Consider the following 26,380-nt stretch of genomic DNA (forward strand, 5'->3'; position numbering starts at 1 on the left):
TTTGTCATTCCCTAGATCGTTAGCCATTTGAAATTTGAGAAAATGAGAATTAGCCGGGAGACACTGCTGAGTAAACCAAAGTTTTGCCTGATTGCTTGTGAGGTGGCTTCAAGAAGGATACAAGCATTCAACAGTCCTCCCATTGTATCCGAAGGATGCAGCAGAATTTCTCTGGTGCTCTTGCGTGTCGCAGATCCACCGTCCAGGTCTCACTGCAGTAGAGGAGCATGGTGCCAATAGTCGCTCTGTACACTCGGGCTTTTGTCGACTTGCAGAGGTTTTTGTTGTTAAAAACTCGCTCCCGTAGTATCTAGAAGACAAAGCTGATTTGGTGTTGGATCTTCTCGCCAATGGTGGACCTTTGAGAGAGGTGGTTGTCAAGGTATAGGAATAATAATATTAATAATAATGGGCCAGAAATTTTGGCCCAGCAATCTCACCATTTGCCCTCAGGTTTGGGGCCCACGTTGGGTCCAGGCAGCAGGACTTTCTTCATTCACATGAACTCAAGCCCAATAGTTCTTGAAAGGAGGATTTTTTCCATTGAATCAGAGAAGAGAATTAATAGAGCTTTTTAAAATTATGAAGCGCTTTAACTGAGTGAAGAGCAGAAGAGCTTTTCTTTTGGCGAGGAAGTCAGTGATGAGGAGTGAGGTTAAACAATGTCCTTTATATCAAGTTGTCAAAGTTGTATGTACCCCCCACCGGGGAAAATACCCAGCGAGGATGGCCATTATGCGTTCATGAGATGTGGGCATAGCTGGCAGGGTCAGCCATTTATTGCTCTTCCCCAGGGGAATATAAGAGTCAACCACATTGCTGTGGTAGGTCTAAGAATCACATTTAGGCCAAACCAGGTAAGGATGACAGATTTCCTTACCTAAAGAACATTAGTGAAGCAGATGGGTTTTTGTACCATGGTTTCATGGTTATCATTAGACTTTTAATGAATTCAAATTCCACCATCTTCCCTGGTGGGATTTGAACCTAGATCCCCAGAGCATTTCCCTGGGACACTGGATTACTGGTTCAGTGACTAGGCTACTGCCTCCGCTAATAGTAGTGTGAGCATTTGATTGCAGTATTAAAGAGCCAGGAAAGGCCTGATATGTTGCATGCCTTCTTTCTGTGCTGTAATTACATATAATTATAATATTCATGGTAATACCCTGGGCTGGATTCTCCGAATCTGTGGCTATGTCCGCAGGGTCCGTCTGGTCCAATGACCAGAAAGTCGGCGCCGTCCCCGCACCGATCCTCCACCCGATGGGGGGCTAGCAGCCGCGCAGGGTAAAACCCCTAGCTTTACCTGCGGATACGGTCGCAGAATGGCCGGGTCCGTTGCCACGCATGCGCAAGGGCGGCGGCCTGCTGCGGCCACGCTGCACAGCATGGTGGCGGCTGCGTGCAGACCCGGCCTGTCAAAAACTGCCCCGCCTGTAACCCTCCTTGCCACCCCCAGACCACCCCCCACCAGTCCCCCATCCGCCGCCGAAGCCCGCCCTGCTAGCGGAATGGCTCCCCCCCCCCCCCTGACTGTGGCGCTGCTGGACACAGTCCGCAGCTGCCATGCGAGGTCCCCGAAGGTTGCGAGGACAGGCGGCCCACATCGTCGGGGACTCGGCTCATCGGGGCGGAGCATCAGGGGAGGGCTTCAGGTGACATTCTGAGGCCGTCCCGACAGCATGCAGAGTACCCCTTGAGTATGCCATATTTGTGGCATCGCAGAAACGGCGCCACCCCCGATTCCAGGGTAAAAGTGGATTCTCCAGCCGATCGCCAAACGCGATTTAGGCATCGGCGATCAGAGAATCCAGCTCCCTGTGTGTGCACGGACTAATTTATTGTAAAGCCTCGACATAACTGGGATCAGTAACCAGAGGGCACGGATTTAACAAAATTAAAGGCAAAATAAGTAGAGAAAAGATAAGACACGTGATCTAACGGAAAGGTTAAGTGTAATTTGTGGCGGGTTTTGCTGAGAGTTTCCCATCAGTTGTATCGGCGAGTTCCACACCACTATCTAACCACACCTAGAATTATTTTCATCACTGGGGAGCTGATCTCACTGGCCAGATTGGCTCCTCACAAATCAGGTCATCATTTGGAAACGGTGCCCTGTTCTCTCAGTGGGCGTGTGGGTCTCTCACATTCTCACCCATGGGCAATGTCACCCCCCCGCCCCCATTCACATGGGCATTACCCCCCCCCCCCAAAGTGATGACACGTTGCTTTCGGGTCTCTGAGGATCACCATTTTCAGGCCTTCCCACACCTCCTTTTTGCCCTCCCCCTTCTGTATCCCCCCCCTTCCAGGATCACCACCCTTCACCCCCCAACCTTCCGGAGGCCCCTCCATACCCCCTGCACACCCCCACCCTTCCCAGTCCTCTCCACCCTTCTTTCATAGGCATAGCCCCCCATCAGTGCCACCCTGGCATCAGGGCTCCCTGACACAGCCACCCTGGCACCCTGGCAGTGCTCCTGCCAGCTTTTCAGTGTCCTCCAGACCTTGGCAGCACCAGTGTGGCAATGCCAAGGTGCCACTTTCAAGGGGTTGGCTAGGAGGCCACTCTGCCCTGTCCTTGACCAACTAGGGTCTTCCAATGTCCCATTAAGGGCGCGCGGCACCACGTGGGATCTGGTTAGATGTTGTTATGCATACTGGCTGTCGGGAAGCCAGCGGGAGGCCTCTCCCGGCATCTATTGACCACATCACGCTGATGTTCGGGAGCAAGGCGGCATGCCAGAGGAGAAATGTTTTTACATAGCAAGCTGTTGAGGGCAGGACTGCACTGCCTGAAAGGTTTGCCGTATTTGATGATTTGTCTGTCAGGAGATTTGGAAAAGATGGATAAATCCTACACCAGAACATCAAAATTCACCAGTGTCTGTGGCTTAGGATATAATGCCAGTCAACAGGGACATTGATCTAAAGTTTATTGGTGGCTCAAGAGGTTCCCCTGAGGGCTTTCAAAGATTACAAAAAATGTAGGTATGCCTACTTCACTCCATTGTCTAGACACCAGAGGGGCCAGGTCTATTATTGTTTCCAAATCCCTCTCTAAGTCTCTGTGTTCATTCTGTTCCATTTTCTATGCTTCGTACATTACATACTCTTAATTAAATGCGCAATATTTTGGCGGCAGTAATGTTTCTTCCTTGTGATTCTGCGAGACCATACTGATCTAGTTCCAAAACGATCAATGTCTCAATGTTCCCTATATTAGTACAATTTTAAACTTCATCAGCTTTCAATTGCATTTCGCATTTAGGTCACTTTAAGATGTTCATGAGATTCCAAGTGATGCCTGACAATTATCACACAGCAGTCGCCAATAAATATATAAACGTTAACTTTGCCTCAGAAGCATTAATGCGTTTCCTATAATTCATGAACATATTAATGATGGTCTTTGTACAGAAAGTGATGGATTACTTTACTACAATGTAAAAATTGGTTGCAGCAGGTAAATATACATGTAGGGATGATTTATGTCAGTAAAATTCAGTGCAATGGTTTTCCAGTAAAGCTATTTTTAAAGTAAATTTAATTCATTCTTATCCCAAGCAAATGAAAGGAAGAACTTGCAAGTATTCTGTGCTTTATATTGGCCTCAAAATGTTCCAAAGTGCTTCACAGCTAATGAAATACTTTCAAAATACTTTCACTGTTGCTAGTAGCCAGCAGCCAACACACAACCCACATATAGCAGATTAGATTTATGAATTACTGGTTAATCTAATTATAGTGGGGTTAACTGAGGGCAGAATGTTGGCCGAGACTCTTTGCTCTCGTATTGTTCAATGGGACATTTTCTATTAAAGCAAGACCTGTAGCAGCATTCCCTTTCCCCTGTACTAAGTGGCATCTTGGGTTGTTTGCATAAATCCTGCAGTGATTCAACATTTAACGTGGGATCATATTGATGCGAAACATCCACTAATTCTTCCCTTAATTATTGATTTTGACGTTCGACAAAGGGTTTAGCTGTTCTCCCAATTTCCAATTCTGCTTAAATTACTGTACCGGAACCACCTCCTATCTCTTCCCATCTGGGTGTTGGCAAACTGGCAACATTCTTCCAACATTGCATGTTTTATGCCCTCGAGCGATATTTATTGACTTACCTCATATCTTTTATTCTTTTCAACCTTGGTATCCTCCTGGACTATGGTCCTTGGTTTTTCTCTCTGGTTTCCTAATGAATAATATGTGACATGGAGAAGCACAACAAAATCCGTCAGCCACAGTGATAGTTGTCAGTGAGAGCAACTCAAGATGAAATCCTGTTCTAAGTTCAACAGCAAACCACAAGGATTTTGCAGGAAAAAAACATTAAACACAAGGAGAAATGTAAACAAAGCAGAGAGCCAGCAAATAAATTTTTTAAAAATATCCCCAAGGGCAAACGTAGAGACAAAACACCGAGAGGATATCAAAATACTTTGGGGCACTGATTTTCCTCTTAAATATTCAACTTTAGGAAGACTGAAGGCATTGTCTTTGGTCCCCACTCCAAACTCCGCTTCCGAGCACTGACTCCATCCCTCTTCCTGGCAACTATCTGAGGCTATATCAGGTTGTTTCAAACCGCAGTGCCATATTTGACCCCATGATGAGCTTCCAATCACATAGGCATGCAACCACTAAGGCTGCGGGAGAGATTCTCCATCTGCTGCCGGCCAGAATCAGGAAACGCGATTGGCCGGAGAATCGGTTTTGACGGCGAAATCATCCTGTGCCTCGACAGCGGCGTTAATGCGTTCCACTCCGCACATACAGAAAACACGATTGGCATGTCATTAGCGGGCCTGACCCGGTATTTTCCGGGGCCTCCGCCTCCACTGAGAGGAATTCCCAACGGCGAGGTTCACTTGTGCTTTTAAAAATTGTGAAACCGGCGTCGTGGCTGATGAGGGAGAGAGAGGAGGTAGGACACGTGGGCTGCCGGTCCTGCTCCTGGCCGGGCTGGCTGGGGTGGGGGGGGGGCCCTTTCCAGGGCTGAGGGTGGGGGGGGGGGGGATGGTGAGGAAGAGCTTTGGGGCCAGTGGACACCCCACGGGGCTGGGGTGGTGTCGAGGCATGGACTGACATTGCCATGGCCTGCACAGCAGCCATCTTGTGCGCATTCCAGTGACCACCCAACTTGGCCCCTGGGTTCCCCAACCCCATCAGCCCGTACCTCAGCCCCCACCCTCCACGCCACCACTCCCGCACCCCGCTATACCACCCTCCCGCCAACTGCCCGGCACCCACTGGCAGGACATCATGTGGCCCACCCAGGGCAACGCCCACAGTAGCCCCTATGGAATAGCTGGACGGCGTACCACTGGAAAGGGTAGTGCCATCTACGGTATCCCTGGCAGCAGGGATTGGTGGAGTGCCAGAGGCCCTCACCGTGCTGGACACCAACAGGGCCAGCGGTGCGGAGAGGAGTGGGAGGGGGAGGGGGACATGAGGGGGCAGAGTCTTCAGTGACAACCGGGGCCACCGTGTAGCCCATTGGACCTGTTTGGGCCCGGGGTATGCATCATGCTAACATGTCGGCATTTCACCCCCTGCAGACAATGGATATTGGAATTCAACCAGCAATAGTGGCCTTCCTCCTAATCTCCGCAGCCCTGGGGGTAATCTGCAGCTGTACGAGCTGAAGCTGCTCGAGGAGGAGTAAGGAGCAGCATCGGAAAGTGCAGCAGCGGAATGTGCAGCAGTGGAATGTGCAGTAGCAGAATGTGCAGCAACAGAGCGTGCGGCAGCGGAATGTGCAGCAGCGGAATGTGCAGCATCGGAAAGTGCAGCAACAGAACGTGCAGCAGCGGAATGTGCAGCAGCAGAATGTGCAGAAACAGAGCGTACAGCTGCGGAATGTGCAGCAGAGAAACGTGCTGTCGAGGAACAGGAGGCAGCCGGTAAGGAGGGAGAGCCGGCTATCCAACAGACCGAGGGGGAGGAGGAGGTGTGAAGGAGGCGCCGCATAAGGCCTCCTGTGTACCGGCAGCGCCTGTCATTCGAGGACCTGCCAGGCTGGGCATGCCGTTGAAGACTCTGGCTGAGCAGGGGCACAGTGCAACATATTTGCAAGATCATGGCGCACCTGGCATTGCAGGGGAATGGGAGAGGACACGCGCTCCCGGTGATCATCAAGGTGACAGTCGTCCAGATCATTTACACCACGGGCTTCTTCCAGGCGCCAAGTGGTGACCTTTCTGGGAGCTCACAAACCTCATTGCACAGGTGTAGCCGCGTTATCATGGATGCCCTTTATGCCCAGTTGGCACAATACATCCATTTCAATGTGGACCGAGCCCACCAGGATGCCATCGCCGACATGCCTGGTCCAGGGGGTGATCAACGGGTTGCATATCGCCCTATTAGCACCTGCAGATATCTGGCCACTCCACACAAATCAAAAGGGGTTTCACCTAATGAATGTGCAGCTGGTGTGTGACCATTAGATGCGCATCATGCATGTCTGCGCCCGATACCCAAGCATTGTGTACAACGCCTTTATCCTGGCACACTCGATGATTCCCGGTCTCTTAGAGGTGCACCCCTGACTGGGAGGTTGGCTCCTGGGTGACAGGGATTATATACTGCGGTCATGGCTGATGACACCTATCCGAAGGCCACAGACAGATGTGGAGGCCTGCTACAACGATGCCCATGCAGCGACCAGGGTGATTGAGTGGTCCTTCGGCATCCTGACGATGCGGTTCAGGTACCTGGACCGCTCTGGAGAGACCCTCCAGCTGGGCGGGTCGCCCGCATCATGACAGCCTGCAGGGGAGGGGGAGGATGGGCAGGACATGGGGCCCAGGCAGGCATGGGAGGCCACCCACGCAGAGCAGAGCGAACGTGCACGGGATGGGTGCAGTAAGGAATGGCTGAACTGCGGTCCCTGAACCCAGCCCATCCCAACATCCACAAATCCCCCCACCCATCCCACAGCCCCTCTGTGACTGGCCCAGACTAGCCCACCCCTCACACCCATCTGACAAACACCAAGGCAGGTTGTAACATTATGAATCGTTTTTAATATGTCAACATATATACAAATATGTGCCCTCGCCCCATCTCTAAACTGTGCCCTACACCCGTGCCAACTTAACTGGCGTCTAATTTTTTGGCCTTCAGGACCCTAACGCTACGTCCAGGTTGATCCCCAGATGGTACATCAGGAGTGGAGGTGGCCTACTGTGATTCCCACCCTGCGACCGCCGTCTTCTGTGGTGACCTGGCCTGGATGGGCCCGGCTGCTGCTCAGGTGTCCCAGGTGACGTGATGCCACTCTGGTCTGTCTGCTGCCCACCAGATGTGCCAGGGACAGGAGGATGGGGGAGGGGGGGAGTCTCAGATGCTGCGGTGCTCCGGCACCTCCCCTGCTGGAGTCACCGGCACAGGCACCATCACCTCCTCCTCCCTCGGGTGTCCGGTGACCTCTGGGCTACTCCATGGGATGGGGATGTGAACAGAGTTATCGACTGAGGTTCCCTCGCCACCTGGCGCTGCCAGTCCTGGAGGCCCGCTGCCGTCTCAGCCAGGGTCTGCATGCTTGCGGCCATGGAGCTCAGGGAGTGGACCACCTCCACCTGGAACTGCACCACATCATGTTGTGCCTGTGCTACCACCTTCTGGGTCTGTGCCAAAGCAGCCTTACCCCTGCCTATCTGTGTAATCTCCTCCAACCCCTCAACGTTCCAAGATGGACAAACCCCTGTAATTTTGGCCTCGTTAGTATCTCCGATTTTTAATGTCTTCACTATTGGTGGCAATTCCTTCAACTCTGGATCTCCCTCTCTAAACCTTTCTGCTGTTTTCCCTACATCTCTACTCTACCACACTTTCCTCCTGTAAAATACTCCTTTAAAACTATACCCTTGACCAATATTTTCTGCTTATGTGACTCAGTGTCATATTTTTTTGTCAAATCCCCTTGTGATGCATCATGGGACATTTCATTCCAGCAGTGGAGCTACATAAATGCAAGTTGCTTTAGTTCTGGTGCTGAATCTGACTCTAGACGTTAACACCACACAAACGTCGTGGGTCACAGACTAGATAGGAAAGTACGAAGTCTTGCAACACCAGGTTGAAGTCCAACAGGTTTGTTTCGATGTCACTAGCTTTCGGAGCGCTGCTCCTTCCTCAGGTGAATGAAGAGGTCTGTTCCAGAAACACATATATAGACAAATTCAAAGATGCCAAACAATGCTAGGAATGCGAGCATTAGCAGGTGATTAAATCTTTACAGATCCAGAGATGGGGTAACCCCAGGTTAAAGAGGTGTGAATAGTCTCAAGCCAGGACAGTTGGTAGGATTTCGCAGGCCAGATGGTGGGGGATGAATGTAATGTGACATGAATCCCAGGTCCCGGTTGAGGCCGCACTCATGTGTGTGGAACTTGGCTATAAGTTTCTGCTCGGCGATTCTGCGTTGTCGCGGGTCCTGAAGGCCGCCTTGGAGAACGCTTACCCGGAGATCAGAGGCTGAATGCCCTTGACTGCTGAAGTGTTCCCCGACTGGAAGGGAACATTCCTGCCTGGTGATTGTTGCGCGATGTCCGTTCATTCGTTGTCGCAGCGTCTGCATGGTCTCGCCAATGTACCACGCTTCGGGACATCCTTTCCTGCAGCATATGAGGTAGACAACGTTGGCCGAGTCGCACGAGTATGTAGTCTATTTGAGTAGTAATTTGTCTATATATGTGTTTCTGACTAATGCTCGCATTCCTAGCATTGTTTGGCATCTTTGAATTTGTCTATATATGTGTTTCTGGAACTGACCTCTTCATTCACCTGAGCCCCATCTCTGGATCTGTAAAGATTTAATCACCTGCTAATGCTCGCATTCCTAGCATTGTTTGGCATCTTTGAATTTGTCCATATATGTGTTTCTGGAACAGACCTCTTCATTCACCTGAGTACATACTCGTGCGACTCGGCCAACGTTGTCTACCTCATACGCTGCAGGAAAGGATGTCCCGAAGCGTGGTACATTGGCGAGACCATGCAGACGCTGCGACAACGAATGAACGGACATCGCGCAACAATCACCAGGCAGGAATGTTCCCTTCCAGTCGGGGAACACTTCAGCAGTCAAGGGCATTCAGCCTCTGATCTCCGGGTAAGCGTTCTCCAAGGCGGCCTTCAGGACCCGCGGCAACGCAGAATCACCGAGCAGAAACTTATAGCCAAGTTCCGCACACATGAGTGTGGCCTCAACCGGGACCTGGGATTCATGTCACATTACATTCATCCCCCACCATCTGGCCTGCAAAATCCTACCAACTGTCTTGGCTTGAGACAATTCACACCTCTTTAACCTGGGGTTACCCCATCTCTGGATCTGTAAAGATTTAATCACCTGCTAATGCTCGCATTCCTAGCATTGTTTGGCATCTTTGAATTTGTCTATATATGTGTTTCTGGAACAGACCTCTTCATTCACCTGAGGAAGGAGCAGCGCTCCGAAAGCTAGTGACATCGAAACAAACCTGTTGGACTTTAACCTGGTGTTGTAAGACTTCGTACTGTGCTCACCCCAGTCCAACGCCGGCATCTCCACATCATAGATAGGAAAGGGTAAGCAGGGACTCTTGGCTTGAAGGTTCATTTGCCAGCATTTGAAATATAACTGGAAGCATCAAGAAAATATTACAGCAATATTGGGAAAGGTTGGGCTGATTGGGTTGCTCTTCAAAAATACTGGCATGGATACATGGGGCTGAATTGCTCCTTCGACATTATTCTATCCTCCTTCAGGTACCATGCGCTAAGAGGGCATTGGCAACCATGGACGCCCATTGGATTGGTCCATGGTTATGCTTGGCAGAGTCCTGTAGTGGTTTGCCATTGCCTTCTTCTGTATGGCTGACCAGGAAACTCTACTGCTCTTTACCACCTACCACAAGGCATATTGGGAGCATTTTCAGGCTGATCATCACTCTATGTGGCCATGTTATGCAGGCACCTTCCACGGACGTCAAGTCCTGAAGTGGGACTTGAAACCAACACTTTTGGTCGAAGGTAGGGACACTACCACTGCGTCACAAGACCTCATATTATTCTATAGTTTTAATGGAAGGGCAAATCGTCTGACATCCAGGGCAGCACAGTGGCGCAGAGATAGCACTGCAGTCTCACGGCGCCGGGGTCCCAGGTTCGATCCCAGCTCTGGGTCACTGTCTGTGTGGAGTTTGTACATTCTCCCCGTGTTTGCGTGGGTTTCACCCCCACAACCCAAAGATGTGCAAGGTAGGTGGATTGAACATGCTAAATTGCCCCTAAATGGGAAAAAATGAATTGGGTACTCTAAATTTATTCTAAAAAAACTTCTGACATCCTTTAGAAGGCTCCAATGTCATCAAATCAGAGGAAAAAATGAGGGCAAAGGAAATCTGTGTAAAGGCCTGAGTGAGAAGGCAGCTAAATGATTTAGTCACTTGTTTTGTCAACCCTACAATCCATGCTCTAGGGTCAAAATCCTGGAACCCCCTGCCTAACAGCAGTGTGGGTGAGCCTACACCACAGGGACTGCAGGGGTTCAATAATGCGGCTCACCACCACCTTCTGAAGGGCAATTAGGGATGGGCAATAAACGCTGGCCTAACCAACGATGGCCACATTTTGTGAATTCACTTTTTTTAAACGGCAGCAGCAGGTATAGCAGCTTGGACACCTTTGCTGAGAGACCCTGTGAAGGGACATTCCATCATCCATGTTAAGTGAGAACGACTAACTTGGCAAATAGATGTGGTCAATCAGGCTTTACTGACTGATTACAATCCGGCTTGTAATCATTTGAGCAGGGGAATGTAAATCTCATGCTTTACATTCAATTCAGTGGTTGCTCCTGGCACTGAAATGGATACCAATCAGGTTTCCAATGAGTTTCATATGTATATTGTTTGAGGATACCACAATGTTTCCGATATTGTTCCACACACTCATTCAGTGAACCAAAATATCCAATATTTTTGTAATTTGGACATTAATATTTATGGGGATCTGGGGAGGGGTGGGGGGGGGGGGCGAGGGGAGGGGGGGGGGGACATGCAGGAGGCCAAAACTGGCAGAGGAATTTGATAAGATTGGGAGTTGAATTTAGCAGGACTTTGTTATCATTTTATTGTTCTCTTTCTTGCTCAGTAGCTGGCTGCCAAGATTTGAAACCAATGGCAGGGGAGTTAGGGATGGGGGGGGGGGGGGGGGGGGAGAGGGGGAGAGTGGGGCACTATGCTGGTTGGTCCTGAGAAAAATTGAGGTTTTGGGGGGTGGGGGAGAAAATTGAGAAATGTAACATGGCAGGGAAGGAAGAGGGAGGCCACAGTCATAAAAGTGGAGGTTGTCATAATATCCACTCATGTGCATAATGTGATGCAGACGGGCAGTGATTGACACATAGGATGACCAGTAAGCATACAACACAGCACAGCCAATCACCAGACAGGACACTACCACTATAAAGCCAGAGGGCACTAGGTTTCCTGCTCTCTCGGGACCCAGCTACTGAGACAGTCAGAGTCCACGAGCTAGCAAGCACAAACACCATGCGGTAGCTAGTAAGTCTGGTCAGGTTACTACAAGGTCACTAGTCAGATCAGTATAGTGTCGACCCACAGCTGAATATGTACAGCAGTTCATCTAGTTGAATAAAACAGTGTTGGATCTTCTCCTGTGTTAGACGTCTGTTTCTAACTTCCCTGCATCGAGTGCAGTCCACATCGAACCAACCTGCCTAACACATCAGAGGTCAGTGTCTTGCATGTTGCACCTGGCCCACAAGGAGTGCTGTAAAATGTATTAAACTTATGGATGTGGCAGTTCCCACTTCTCTTTCACTGCTGGGTTTCCTGAACCTGAAGAATCCATGGAATGAGCAGTGAATTTTAATTTGTGCTCCCAATTTCACTGTAGGAATTTGATTTAAATATGTTACTAAATGGATTTCCACCTTCTCCTTGCATTTAAGTCTTTAACTCCATCCCTCCAAATGGCCAGCCCCCTCCCTCACATCACTCTCTTTACAGTCATGGGGTGTGTGGAAAGATTAACATCAAAGCCATAGGTCATGATCTCCCAGCTTCGTCATACCCGACTCGGGACATGACGAGACTATTAAATCTCACAAGAGGCCTTTCTTAAGATTTAATAGCCTTGTTATGCCTTGCAAGATCTAACGGAATCTCGGAGGCGTTGCAATGGATCCTGCCCACAACGGGCGGGATCCAGATTTGTATATTCAAGTGTACAGTCAGGCTCACTTGAATATGTTCATGCCAGAGTTACCCAAGGCTCCTTTGAGACCCCGAGCGAGCGCCGTTTAGCAGTGGTCCCCACCAACATGGACTAAGCGGAACGGCACTTGGAGGCTCTCCCAAGTGATCGTGAGTCCCTGTGTAATCAGACTCTGGGCAGGGTTGTACCCTGGCACTCCCGAAGTCACCCGGGCATCATGGCCACCTAGGTACACTGGCAGTTCTACATATAAATACTAGAAATGTAATGAGCATCTGTGCCTCACCACCCTTTCAGACAGTGAGTTCCAGTCTCCTGCCACCCTCTGGGTGAAAAAGATTTTCCTCACATCCCCTCTAAACCTCCTGTCCCTTACCTTAAATCTATGCTCCCTGCTCATTGATCCGTCCACCAAGCTTCTTCCTGTCTACTCTACCTATGCCCCTCATAATTTTATACGTCTTGTGCCCACTTTAAGCAGACAAGTGTAAATTAGGAAAACTGAACCATTTTGAACAATCTAGTGAAGTTTACAAAGGAAGCTGTTAGTTATTAGCATCTTTCTTTGGCTGCTCAATTGAGATTCCGAAAAGTTGGGCGGTTTTGCTGTTAAGGATTTTCACACGAGGAATCATAATGCGTGAAATCAGCGGGGATATGATTAGCTGCGGTACAATGTGCTGACACAAACCTATTGCCCCAGCTGATGTGAAGTTCTTGATCAGAGATTGAGACTTGAGCGCCAGGCATTTAAAGCTTTGATTAAGTTTTTGATAGGCAGTTGGCAACTCCAAATAGGAAATGTATCGAATACACAGGCGAAATACTGCAGCAGCTTCGTGAATGAATGCAGTGTAGAAAACTGTGTCAATTATTTTGCAGAAGGCCGTAGATGCTCTCGTGTATCTGTGCTGCATCATGGCCACCAATGGTGAAGCGATTAAGAATTGGGGATGCTCAAGAGGCCAGAATTAGAAATGTTTAGATACCTCAAAAGGTTAAGGGGATGGAGGAGATTACAGAGAGTGGGAGGGGTGAGGCTATGAAAGGATTTGACCATATATTTTATGTTGTTTAAAATATACAGTGCACCTTTGTTACACTTTTTTTTTCCAATTTTGTATGTTAAATCGGTGATTCATTGAATATTTCATGAATTACATTTTTTTTCCAATTATAGGAATATTGCAGGTAAGCTGTTCATTTCAGCAATGAATGGAACACTGTTTCAGATTGCACAGAACTGTTTGGGTTCCGTACAACCTCTTTAAAAAGACTTTGAAAAAATTGAGGATACCAATAAGCAATGGAGCATTACTTGGGAGTACCAATACATGAGTGTGCTCTTTTCAATTTGATTAAGTGCTTATAATGCAGTACATAATGAGGCAAGGGCAACTGCAATTTTGTGTACTTTTTTTTTTACTCGTTCATGGATTTTGGGAGCCACTAGCTGGGCCAGCATTAACTGTTCATCCCTGGGTGGCATCAGAGAGCATTTAAGAGTCAACCTCATTGCTGTTGAGTCACATATAAGCCAGACCAGGTAAGGATGGCCTATTTCCTTCTCCAGTCTTTTAATTCAATATTTTTACCAAATTCAAATGCCGCCATCTGTCGTGGGGGGATTCAAATCCAGATCCTTGTCCTGGGCCTCTGAATGACTAGTCCAGTAAAAATACCACTATGCCTTCACCTTCCCATCGAAATGTGAGGAAAACGCAGAATTATTAAACAAGAAAAGGAAGCCATTTGGCCTATTTTCTCTTTGCTTACTTTTTGAAATGATGTGGAAATGCCGGCGTTGGACTGGGGTGAGCACAGTAAGAAGTCTTACAACACCAGGTTAAAGTCCAACAGATTTATTTGGAATCACTAGCTATTGGAGCATAGCTCCTTCATCAGGTGATGAACTTTAGGGCTTGGCAGACCTCTGAGCACAGGGTAAAAAACAGCACCATACAAGAGGGTGCCAAGCTTCAACACAAAAGCAAGAAACACAAGAAACTACAACATCACATTCTCAAAATAAAGAGAAGAGGAGAAGTCTGGGAGAGCTAGCTCATCCCAAAAGCAAACCAGAAACGGAAATAAAGAGAAGGAGCAAACAGCGTCATGCCAGGAAGTGAAATTGCCCCTTAATTGGAAAAAAATAAAAAATAATAATTGGGTACAGGGCGGCACATGGCACAGTGGTTAGCATTGCAGCCTATGACGCTGAGGACGCGGGTTCGAATCCCGGCCCTGGGTCACTGTCCGTGTGGAGTTTGCACGTTCTACCCGTGTCTGCGTGGGTTTCACCCCCACAACCCAAAGATGTGTAAGTTAGGTGGCTTGGACACACAAAATTGCCAGGAAGCGCAAAAGAAAGAGACTGGTGAAGCAAGCCTGGCAATTATGGACACAGGCCTTCAAAAGGCACAGAGCAAAGAGGAAAAGGAGCAAGAGGCCGGAACGCAAACCAGTCTTTGAAGAGGCTGGCAACAGCTCAAATGATCCCAGAGGTGATTCCGTGAGGGAGGCACTGCGAAAGAAACGGACACTAGCCAGGCATATCCAGTTTATGGACACCCTAGGTAAACATATTCACATTGTTAGGTAATATCATGATTGTATCAAGTTAAAAGATCAATGTTGGTTGTAAACAAATCTTAATGTTTTCTGAGGAAGGGGCATGTGGTGATTTGCCTGTAAGCAATATCATAGATGGATGCTATGCGACTTCCAACCAGTAGGTTGCGGTGCAGACACTCCGTGTGTCTCAAGACAGTGGTCATGTGACCAGGGACTCCAATATAAGTGAGGACTCATCTGGCCATCATGAGATAGTTGTAGGAGATAGTTGTAAGATGTACAATGAACACTCGTGCTAGGTGTAGTTCCAGAGGGGGACAAAGATGTTCCATAATAACTTGCTCTGTAACAAATCGCTATCTTACCATGTGTGATTCAATAAAGATTCTGGTTTTGACAAGTCATGGTGATTGGTGGATTCCTTTGCAAGACATCAAAGGCCAAGCATTTTCGGCATCAAAACCGATTCTCCGCCCAATCACATTTCCCGATTTCAGCGTCGGTCGACAGAGAATCCCGCCCTAGATCTTAATTTGTTGCATTTTAAACATTCTTAATGTTGCAAAGAAGGAAGAGAAAAACCCGAGCCACACGTTTGCCATGATCTTGTCTATCAGCTTAAGTTAAAGACATTGGGTGGAATTCTCCCAAGCTCCCGCCAGAGTGTTCGGTGGCGGGCACAGTGGGAGAATATGGCGGGAGGGTCGGAAATTGGTTTCACACCGGTGTCAATGTACATTAGGGTTAGGGTTAGGTGGGCCGGAAAAACTACCAACATCACTGGTGTGAACTTCATTAACATCCCATTAATGAGATTCAGATGAAGGCCCAACACCATCCCGCCCACCACCAGATTTTCATCATGGTGCCGTGAGAAAAATACCCCATCGTGAAACATGTTCATACAGTGTAACGTGTAGATATCAGGACTCATCTGAACAATGTCTGGGGCTGTCTCCAGACTTCAGGATGAAGGCCGGCCCACAACCCAGGATCCTGGTACACCACAACTGTGGGTCGGGGAGCACCTGGGCGGTACGGTAGCACAACAGTTAGCACTGTTGCTTCACAGAGCCAGGGACCCAGGTTCGATTCCCGGCTTGGGTCACTGCCTGTGCGGAGTCTTCACGTTCTCCCTGTGTCTGGGTGGGTTTCCTCTGGGTGCTCTGGTTTCCTCCCACAAGTCCTGAAAGATGTGCTTGTTAGGTGAATTGAACATTCTGAATTCTCCCTCAGTGTACCCGAACAGGCGCCGTAGTGTGGCAACGCGGGGATTTTCACAATAACTTTATTACAGTGTTAATGTAAGCCTACTTGTGACACTAATAAAGGTTATTATCTGTAGGTTGATCTTTTAGATTAGGTGCCTTGGAGGGGTCCATCTTCCAGCCTCAGAATGTTCCAGGAGATACATCTATGTTTTCAGGAGGACCATCTCCTGGTCTAAGAATGCTCCCGGAGATCTACCTTCATTTTCAGAAGGTCCCCATTCTTTCTTCAATCGTGGGTCAGTGATGTTGGGCGCCTCTTCAATATGGCAACTGGACATGACGGTAGACTGCACAACATCCAGGCCTGCCCCATCACAGAATACAGCATAAAACACTTGCGTGCATAATTAATCAGGTCGGGGCCGGGAGATCTTCATAAGTTCATAAGATATAGGAGCAGAATTAGGCCATTCGGCCCATCGAGTCTGCTCTGCCATTCCATCATGGCTGATATGTTCCTCAGCTGCTACCTATAATGTTACAGGCCAAGAGCTGGATTTTGAAATCAGCCAGAGCATCTCCTCCCTAGAACACATGACCTAGGAGCAGGAATAGGCAATTTAGCCTCCCAATGTGCACAACACCCTCAATGTGCACAGTAAGAAGTCTTACAACACCAGGTTAAAGTCCAACAGGTTGGTTTCGAATCACTAGCTTTCGGAGCACTGCTCCTTCCTCAGGTGAATGAAGAGGTAGGTTCCAGAAACATATATATAGACAAAGTCAAAGATGCCAGACAATGCTTGGAATGTGGGCCTTTGCAGGTAATTAAGTCTTTACAGATCCTGAGAGAGGGATAATCACAGGTTAAAGAGGTGTGAATTGTGTCAAGCCAGGACAGTTGGTAGGATTTCGCAGGCCAGATGGTGGGGGATGAATGTAATGCGACATGAATCCAAGGTCCCGGTTGAGGCCGTACTTATGTGTGCGGAACTTGGCTATAAGTTTCTGCTCAGCGATTCTGCGTTGTCGCGCATCCTGAAGGCCGCCTTGGAGAACGCTTACCCGGAGATCAGAGGCTAAATGCACTTGACTGCTGAAGTGTTCCCCGACTGGGAGAAAACGTTCCTGCCTGGCGATTGTCGCGTGATGTCCGTTCATCCGTTGTCGCAGCGTCTGCGTGGTCTCGCCAATATACCATGCTTCGGGACATCACCGGCATCTCCACATCATGACCCTCAATCTGATCATGGCAGATCCCATCCTGGCCTCAACTACACCGTCCTGCCCATTCTCCGTAACCCTTCAACCCATTACCAATTAAAAATCTGACTCACTCCTCCTTAAATTTACTCACTGTCCCAGCATCCGCACCCAGTGGTCGCGAATTCCGCAGATTCACAACCCTTTGGGAGAAGTAGTTCCTCCTCAAATCTGTTTTAAATTTGCTACCTCTTATTCTAAGATTATGGTCTGCCAGCCTCCGCAGCGGGAAACACTCCATATTCCCACACCTGTCATGATCTCAAAGTAGGAGAATTCCACCCATAGATTCTAGATAATTAGAAACAGTGTAGCCTAACTTCCAAACTAATGTAAGGAATTTGATAACAACAGGTACCTTTTGCAATTTGTAGGTGTGCCCTGATGGTTTTTTTGCAGGACATATTTGTGTGTGTATGTTACTGTTCTGTCACAATATGATTATATCTTAAATAGGTCCCTCTGCTGGCTATCTGCCATACAACAGGAATAACAACTGCAAGAGAAATCAAGGCAAGCAGGTATGATGTGAGCTGTAATAAATGATTCTTTTTCATTCTTGATGACAACTCAGTGGTTGCAACATGTACAATTAATGTCCGAAAAGAACAGCTGTCGTCTGAAACGATCACCGTTACCTTAAAATAACTCATTGGAAGAACTGATACGTCTCAAGGCGAGATCTAATGGTCGCGTTACGCCCGAAAAGCAATGTGCCTCACCTTGGAGACCTCAGGCAAGCACCGTTCAGTTCTGGTCTCCACACCCTGGGGCCGGATGGAATGGCACTCGTGGGGGTCTCCCAGGGGATTGGAGGCCCCCAGGTGCATGTCCTCTAGGAAGGGCGGTACCCTACTGGTGTCACCTGCGCACCCTGGAACTGCCTCCCTGGCAGTCTGGCACCATGGCAGTGCCACCTGGGTGCTAGTCTGCCACTGCCAAGGTGCCCAGGTGGCACTGCTAGCAGGCAAGAGCACTGCCAGGGTGCCAAGTTAGCATTTTTTGCGTGACGGTGATCGGGCCGGGGGTTCTCTGCGTGGGTGTGGGGTTCGGGGGCTCGAGAGATCGGGGCGCCATTTATAATTGGCGTCCCGATCTCTCACAACACTGAGGAGTTCCAGTAAGCCGAGCTCCTCAGTGTAGAAAATGGGCCTAAGTACGGTCTTGGCCACACGTTCCCCGCTGAGGCCCCCGATCTACCCGGATGGGCGTTAGATCGCGGTGAATTTCCCAGCGCTCTGAGCAAATATATTTTGCACAGCATATTCTGTCCACATCGTCTGGATGTTGGATAAGACTTTCAGGGTTCCAGGTTAAAAGGAGGGGAGTGGGACTAGCTGAGTTGTTTTCCCAGAGAGCCAGCATGGACACAATGGGTCAAATGGACTCCTTCGGCACCATAACCATTCTAAGAGTCTCTGATTTGGTTGCATGTGCTGCTCAGCTGCTCACAGTCTTGTCTGTTTAGTCAGAAGGCTGTGAGTTCAAGTCCTTCCATGGATTCAAAAGCATCATCGAGGCTGGCTTTCGGTGCAATGTTGAGGATCCAGCATCCTTTGGATAAGGTAAACAGTGGTCTTATCCTCCTGTTCTGATTCGGGAGGATGTTGATGGCTCTATGGCGCTATTTAAGGAAGAGAATGGAACTTTTCCGATGGCCCGACATACACTTTGTTCTCAGCCAGTATCACCAAAAATAGCTCAGTAATTTCAGTGTTTTCAATGGGTCTATTGCCTTGCGTAAAATGACTTCTGTGTTTACTTTTGTAACTGTTCGTCCACTTCAAAGTATTTCAGTGCATGTGAAGTGATCTCAAATGTTTAGAGAGGCATAGATAGTGAAGCACGATATAAATGCAAGTCTTTTCTGAAGTATTGAAGGCTAATGTATAAAATGGCAAGAACAATTAAACATCTGGTTTTTGTAATTTTCTTGCTTCAAAACACTTGTTATTTGATTTCTCCCCTTCTCCAGCAAAAACAATCTTTAAAGACCCTTAACTATTCAAAATAGCCAAAGGTTTCTTCAGCAGCGAAACTATAAACAGCTACATGGCCAGAACCAGATATTCCTGACTTGGAAATATTTCATCTTTCCCTCGCCGCTGCTTGGCCAGAATCCTGGAGCACTCCACCTAATAACATTGTGACAGCTCAAAAAGATGGCTCACCATGACCGTTTAAAGGACAGTTAGGGATGGGTAATAATTGTTGGCCTTGCCAGTGATGTCCACATCCCACGAATGAGTAAAGAAATGACCCAGCCCCAAAGGAAGGATCTGTGGCTCCTCTGTATCAGGCAACACATCAGTGGAGAGAAAATTCCAGGCCACAATTTTATGCGTTACGTTTGGACGCGCTGCCGAACTGGAATTAAAATGATGATGTTGGTCACACATCCGATGTCATTGCGCACTTGTGGGATATTTCGGTGGTACGCTGGAATAGGAGTCAAAAACGCGCCTGCTGGCAATTCATCACTTAGTTAAAGCAATTAAAAGGGCCAGCGACTGGAATTTTATGTTGTCTGTGTAATTTTTTTTTAAAGAAGTCTTACAACACCAGGTTAAAGTGCAACAGGTTTGTTTCGAATCACTAGCTTTCAGGTGAAGGAGCTGTGCTCCGAAATCTAGTGATTCGAAACAAACCTGTTGCGAATCACTCGAGGATCCTGCAGGTCAGCTGGGTGCCTCTGCTGAAGGTCGCCATTCCATAAAGGTGTGTAAATGTAAATATCACCACAGACCCAGAGGACAATAGGCTGCTCTCTCTTTTGAGAGCTGGCTGGTGGTGATTTAACCTGAGGTTGAGAAGGCGGGGCATGAATAACATTAGCCGGTACGGGAATAGAACCCACGCTGTTGCCGTCGCTCTGCATCACGAATTACCCATCCAGCCAACAGAGCTAACTGACCCCCCAATGTGTCGAAAGTATGCAACCACAGGACCCGGATTCTTCAAGTCTGTGCATGGTACCCAAGCAGCTTCCATGATGCATGCCTCCCAGGTGCCAAGGCTGTTTGTGCCTCCAGTTCTGTTGCTTGGCTGGCTGCTGAATGCCAAAAGATATCTGTTTAAATGATGGCTCATTATGCCATTCCGGCACTCTAGGACAGAGGCAGAAGAGAGGTACAATAGATCCCATGCTCCCACAAGGGCGGTGGTTGAGAGGAGAATCGGGTCACTGAAGAAGAGGTTCCACTGCCTGAGAGGAGCCTGCATTACCCTCCAGAATGAGTGTTATCAGCATGATTTGCTGTGCTCTGCACAGCCTGGCACTAGCAAGGGGGACACACACTCAAGCCTGTGGGTACCGAGGCAGAGGAAGACTGCACAAGGGTCTGATGAGGAGCACGGGCATGCACAGGATGAGGATGAGGATCCAGACATGATGAAAGTTCAGGGAGGCCTTGATTCAATGCTCCTTCAGCTAGACTGCTGAGGCTTGCCTTTCATCTCAATGCAAGGGCACAACCCCCTTTGCACACATTTAGGAAAATAGAATGCCATGACCATAATGTCACCCCATAATCTATTTTAAAGCACTGATGATGCCTGCACCTATGGAAAACATGAAGGTGCTCAGGGTATTGAAACAAAATCCTGATTTATGTTTTTCGCAGAGATGCAAACAAGGAACAAAACATTTAATAGTTGTCACAGTTCCACAAAAACAATACAGGCGATATGAACAAATGTCACCTGTGAAAGCCCCATTGTCTGCTCAAGGTGCCTTACACTTGCACTTTCGAGGGTTACATCTTGGTGTTCCTCCCACCCCCTCAATGGCAGTGGCGTTGGAGGCAGATTGCTGACTCTGTTGTCATGTCAGACCTTCGCATTCATACGCTGGCCGGTAGGGCCTGAGCAGGCTCTGCCTGGAAAGGTGCAGCCAACGACATGACTGGACACTCCTCAGATGTTGCGACCTCAGAAGACCACATGGCATGGGATGGAGGAGCTGCCGCCCTCGATCACCATGAGAGGAGGCCACAGAGACAACAGGTAGATCATCCACTATTCACCATTGATGAATGGCACCTAGCAGAGAGTCTAGGTGTCTCATTCATCTCTCACACTGGCAGCGTCCTCCGGAGGTCACTGTAGGGGAGTGGGCGTGCAGGTCGGAGCACAACGCCATGACGACTGGATGTTCCTGGAGCTACCCCTGCATTAGAGTCAATATTCCCTCTCTGTGTGCTCTGTGCTCAACATCAACGCAGTGCTCATGACCTGCATGGACACCCCATGGCAGATACCATGGCATGCAGACTCCCAGGGATCGCTGTCAGATCTTACCAAACATTCCACGAGACATCCAGCATATACCGCCTGATAGACAACTCCAGAAGCTCATCATCTGCCTCAGACTCAGTCTCGCCCAGGTCTCCAACAATACTTCCACAGCTGGTGCCCTGGCCATTCTCAGCTTGCACCAGCCCATGTTGCAAGTGTGCTGTGCCCACCCCATAATGCACTACCATCGGGCATGCCTGTACCTGTGCTGGTTGCGAGAGACAGTGTGACGCAGTGGATCTGTCAGCGGTGCCTTCTCAGTTGTCAATGGAGGGTCCTGGAGGTCCCGGTTGGCTCTGGAGGATGACACATCTGAGGGAGGAAGACAATCGGTCAATATTATTACTCATCGCTCAGTCAATGTTCATTCTACATGCGTGGGTGAGACAGCTATCAACAACATCATGGTGGCTTTGTGATTGCTGAATAACTGGGGACTCTTGTTTAGAAGTCGTCATGACAGATGAGACGACCCTACATTGTCTCTGCCTGTCCTGCTTCTGTCCGCTGGACTCTTAGCTTCCTCCGAGCCGCCTGCCTCTCCAAAACCCTCCATCCACGCTCGGACCCGAGCTCAAGAACTTCCATCACAAATGTGCTCAGTCTGAGCAGGTTGTCCACTCTACCACTGCTGAGTGCTCAGCCCATTATGACTTCTCCTCCTAGAAGTACAAAGGTCCAGCCATTACTCTACCCTCCACCAGCAACATCACAGCATGCTCTTGCCACCCTCTTACCACGCCCCCACTCCCAGCATGCTCCCACCTCACCCCCACCAATTAAAAGCAATGCTAAGTGGCCCATCAATGTTTATGGTGGATGGGCTAATTGGTCAAGCAGCTGTTATGTTTTAGCTGCAACTTCGATCCAGCGCTGAGCCTTTCCCCGCACCTGTTTCATGTTGGCTGCTCATTAATTGGTAACGAGTGTGAAATCGTGTTCTGGGGCCGATCGTGGTAGGAAGCATGTTTTGCGCCCATTTCTGGGTCCGCTAGTCCGGGCATCTTGTCAGGGGTGTTACGACATCCTGGGCCAGTGAGCGGTCAATTCCAGCCCCATTTGACCTGACGTCCCAATAAGGTTAAAATTAACTTTTATTTTAAACTACCTGCCCAATAACTAGTCACCAGCACTGAAAATTTTAACACAATTACGTTTTAAAATTATTAACAGTAACTATAATTAAATAGGCAACAAATACAACTGGTTAACTATTATCTAATCTCTAACCCAACCCCACTCCCTCCCCTTTAACTCACCCCACTCTCTCTCTACACACACACACACAAAGGGGAAAAAGGGGGTGTAAAATGATGAAAGTAAAAGGACGAGTCTTTGTTTCCGGTGGTTCCAGTTAGTTTCTTCTTCAATCTAGGTTTACAGGTTTACTAGTTATCTTTTCTTTCAGCTTGTAATGGTTTTCACTGTAGGTTCACAGAAATAGCAGCCAGCCAGCCTTCGAGAGGGAGAGGAAGAGAGGGGAAGAGACAGCTTCTTCTTTCAGGGTCTAGAAGCTTCTAAAACCATAAAAGCACAGGAGACCCAAGAAAGCGATTTCGAATGGCAATTTATTTCAAGCCAAAAGAAAAGGCATACAGCACAAATGTCCCAACCGGGACTACCGATCATGCCGGTCCCAAACTGGGCCAGCTTTTATGAGGTGATTTCTACAAGCCCCACTTGATGGACCTCCGCCCATTAGCGGGTGAGCGCGTATCCCATGAGCCCCATGGGGGAATCAGTCGGGCTGTCCCCATGGGTCTCGTGAGAGTTAATACAGAAACAAATCCCTCCAATCGCTTAGGTGCCATAAAGTCTGGGTTCTTCTACCCAAATATCGAACTTTATATCACAGTATACTATTTTGACACTTTGAGTTCCTTCCTTCCTCTGCTCGAATTGAGAAGATGCGTCTCCAGTAACGATTCATGGACCAACGTACCAGCCTTCTCGTACCAGCCTCCCCGAACAGGCGGCGGCGGAATGTGGTGACTAGGGGCTTTTTACAGTAACTTCATTTGAAGCCTACTTGTGACAATAAGCGATTTTCATTTAAAAAATGACGAAGACAAAATAAAAGAAATAGGAACTAAGGGAATCGACACTGTGTAGCTTCGGAGAATGACAGGTCCAATAAATACAGTGCAAGTCCTCTCGACAGTCTTTTCTCTGCCGTCCTGCCTCCCTCTGGTCCCATTTCAGGCCCGAAAATTAGGACCCCCAAGCCTCACAAATGAAAATGGCCATTTGAACGAGGTGCTGGAAAAACACTTTCTCTCCTTCTATCGGTGAGGAGTTCACGCCTTTGAGAGAAAAAGAGGAGGAAGTAAGGAAAACTGGAGTGAACAAAATGCCAAGAATGAGCTTAAAATGCCTTGGAGTCTTCAACTAATATAAATGACATATTTTTTCACTTGCAACCGAGAACTGATCCCAATCAGGAGCTACATTCTCTCACCCCACACCTCATCGTGCAACTCACCCAACCCCATTTCTATGAATTGGAACAGAGAAAGAGCAGAAACATTACATATTTAAGACCATTTGGGCCGAAGTTTAACACTTCAAGTCCCACGGAGTTATTCGCTCTTAGTGTATTAAATTGCAATCCATCAAGCCATCTCTCATCTACTCTCCTTGCAAGACACATTAAAGGCAAAGTCAAGATCCAAGTGTAAAGTGCTACCCAATGGCATGATTTCCACACCCAGTCGATACAGTATGTTACCCGTTCCCTGCCAAAAATCCCACTGAGAACAGCATGTCTTTGAACTGCTTTCTGTTTTTATTAAATTCCTGAATGAACAATTAGCTGGACACTCCCAAGTGTTTAGCGATTGCACATTTTTTTCATCTGTTTTCTTGCTGAAATCAGGATCCAAGGATAATATTTCTTGGGAAAGTGTGGTGCCATATCTGCGAAGAACTAACTATCAAATTTGGCAGCCAAGCTGAACTGCTTTTCTCTCGGTTCATTCAGTGAACTGACACTTTATACAAAGTTCTTGATCATGCAGTCGTATTGTGAACTCAACACCTATCCACTCACCATTGTTGTAATAGATCCCCGAGTTCGATAGCTTGGTCAACAATTGCGCTTCAGCTCTGCATGTGGCTGCATGGCTGGGATGTTCCATTCCGGGCCTAAGTCCTGTGACAGGGGCAGGAACCGAGAGTGTTGCTTTAATTAGGTCTGATATGGTTTAATAGCGATTAGTAGTCCTCAAGCTATGCACTGCCCCTCCCCCCTCACTCATCCATCAACCCCCACCTCCCCCCACTCCCCACCGCCCCGCCTTCAGCGAGACAGGAGTATGTCACCCAGAATCGTGCAAGGTGGCCGACCTCTGGCCCTGCCCCAGTTCGGGATCAGTTACTAGCAGGTTCTCGTTTAGCGTATTAAATTGATGCGCCATCAATTACAACAAAGACGAGTTGTGGAACAAAACTGTGGCTTTAATAAGCTAAACGAGTACTGCTGGTAACTGATCCCTAACTGGGGCAGGGCCAGAGGTCGACCACCTTTATACAGAGCCTGAGGGGAGGAGCCACAGGCGGAGCCAGCAGAGACAACAAACAATATATACAATACAGTAACAGTGGTTTACCACAATATATATAATACAGTAACAGTGGTTTACCACACTGTTAAATATCATCAGAGGGCAACAACGGGATTTGTGGTGGCAAGATCTCAGTTTGAGATCTTTCCCTCCCCGTGCCGCCAACATAATCAGGTTTACCCCCAGATTTCCATTAATTTGTATACATTTAAATATTATGATATGGCTTAACGCCATTGCTTCCGACAATGTTAGATGGTGCCCCCCACCCCCCAACCTCCCAACCCACCATCCCCAGCCCCTGCCAGCGTGACTTCACACTGGTGGGAATCACGCCTGGTTTTCAAAAATGAAAACCAGTTGTAGTGATTGTTGTGTTCTGTGTTGTGAACCGGGGTGATGATGTACACAGAATATCTAGTTGTTTAACTAGGAAGATGAATTATTAACAAACACGTGGAAAGATAACTAATGAACTATAATACAGACGACGGCTACTAAATAAATTCAATGAATTCTCCTGGAACTACCCTAAGTGCCACTATTCTCTTGTATGACTTACTACCAACTGGCGAGTATCTAAAGCCACATGGTAGATCTCTATTACTACCTGTTGGTCGACGGTCATACCGATAACTATATACATTGATAAACAACTATATGCATTGATGTGTACATGCATATTACCACAGTGACCACATGCGGAGGTGAGTATAGTCCCTGGGTGGTGAGGGATATGGCAGAGCAATGCTTTGGCACTGTCCCCTGGTACATTGACACTGCCAACCTGGCACTGCCAGGGCCAGGCCCTCTGTAGCTCCATTGGGAGGGGTTCCCAAATGTGTGGGGTGGGTCCAATGTATGATTGGGGATGGCAGGGGGGCCTTGTGCCTGCATTGGGTGTGGCAAGGAAGACTGTGAGGGGGCTGTCCCATTGCCCGCGGGAGTCTGGGGTGGGTGAAATCGGGCTGGTGGGGAGGGGGAAACCATGATCTGCCGGTGGCAGGGGGTGTTATGTATACATAGTGATTTTAGTGTTTCTTCACAAACAGCCTTGGAGCTGAACAGGAGCACTTTAAGAGAACAAGGGCATGAAATCATCAGAGATGATGCCGACGGCCATTTGCGCGATCAAAGGGACAGTCTAACATCACAGTGTTAACTCCTTCTAAATAAAGTTCTACCTTTTGGCTGCACCTCCAAGGCTGCAGGCTCAATCATGAATCGTTCACA

At 48.3% G+C, this 26,380-nt stretch overlaps 1 long non-coding RNA gene across 1 annotated transcript in view; it reads right to left on the reverse strand.

The window, feature by feature from the left end:
- Positions 1 to 4,129: 4,129 nt before the first annotated feature.
- The window catches only part of LOC140428836 (uncharacterized), a 53,691-nt gene continuing 31,440 nt past the window's right edge, over positions 4,130 to 26,380 (reverse strand). The window contains exons 2-3 of the long non-coding RNA XR_011948920.1: positions 21,788 to 21,896; positions 4,130 to 4,201 (exon numbers count right to left, since the gene is read on the reverse strand). This is a non-coding gene — a long non-coding RNA (uncharacterized lncRNA). The remainder of the gene's footprint in view (positions 4,202 to 21,787; positions 21,897 to 26,380) is intronic.

The sequence above is a fragment of the Scyliorhinus torazame genome, chromosome 8, assembly GCF_047496885.1.
Source record: "Scyliorhinus torazame isolate Kashiwa2021f chromosome 8, sScyTor2.1, whole genome shotgun sequence".
In the NCBI taxonomy this organism is placed as follows: Eukaryota; Metazoa; Chordata; class Chondrichthyes; order Carcharhiniformes; family Scyliorhinidae; genus Scyliorhinus; species Scyliorhinus torazame.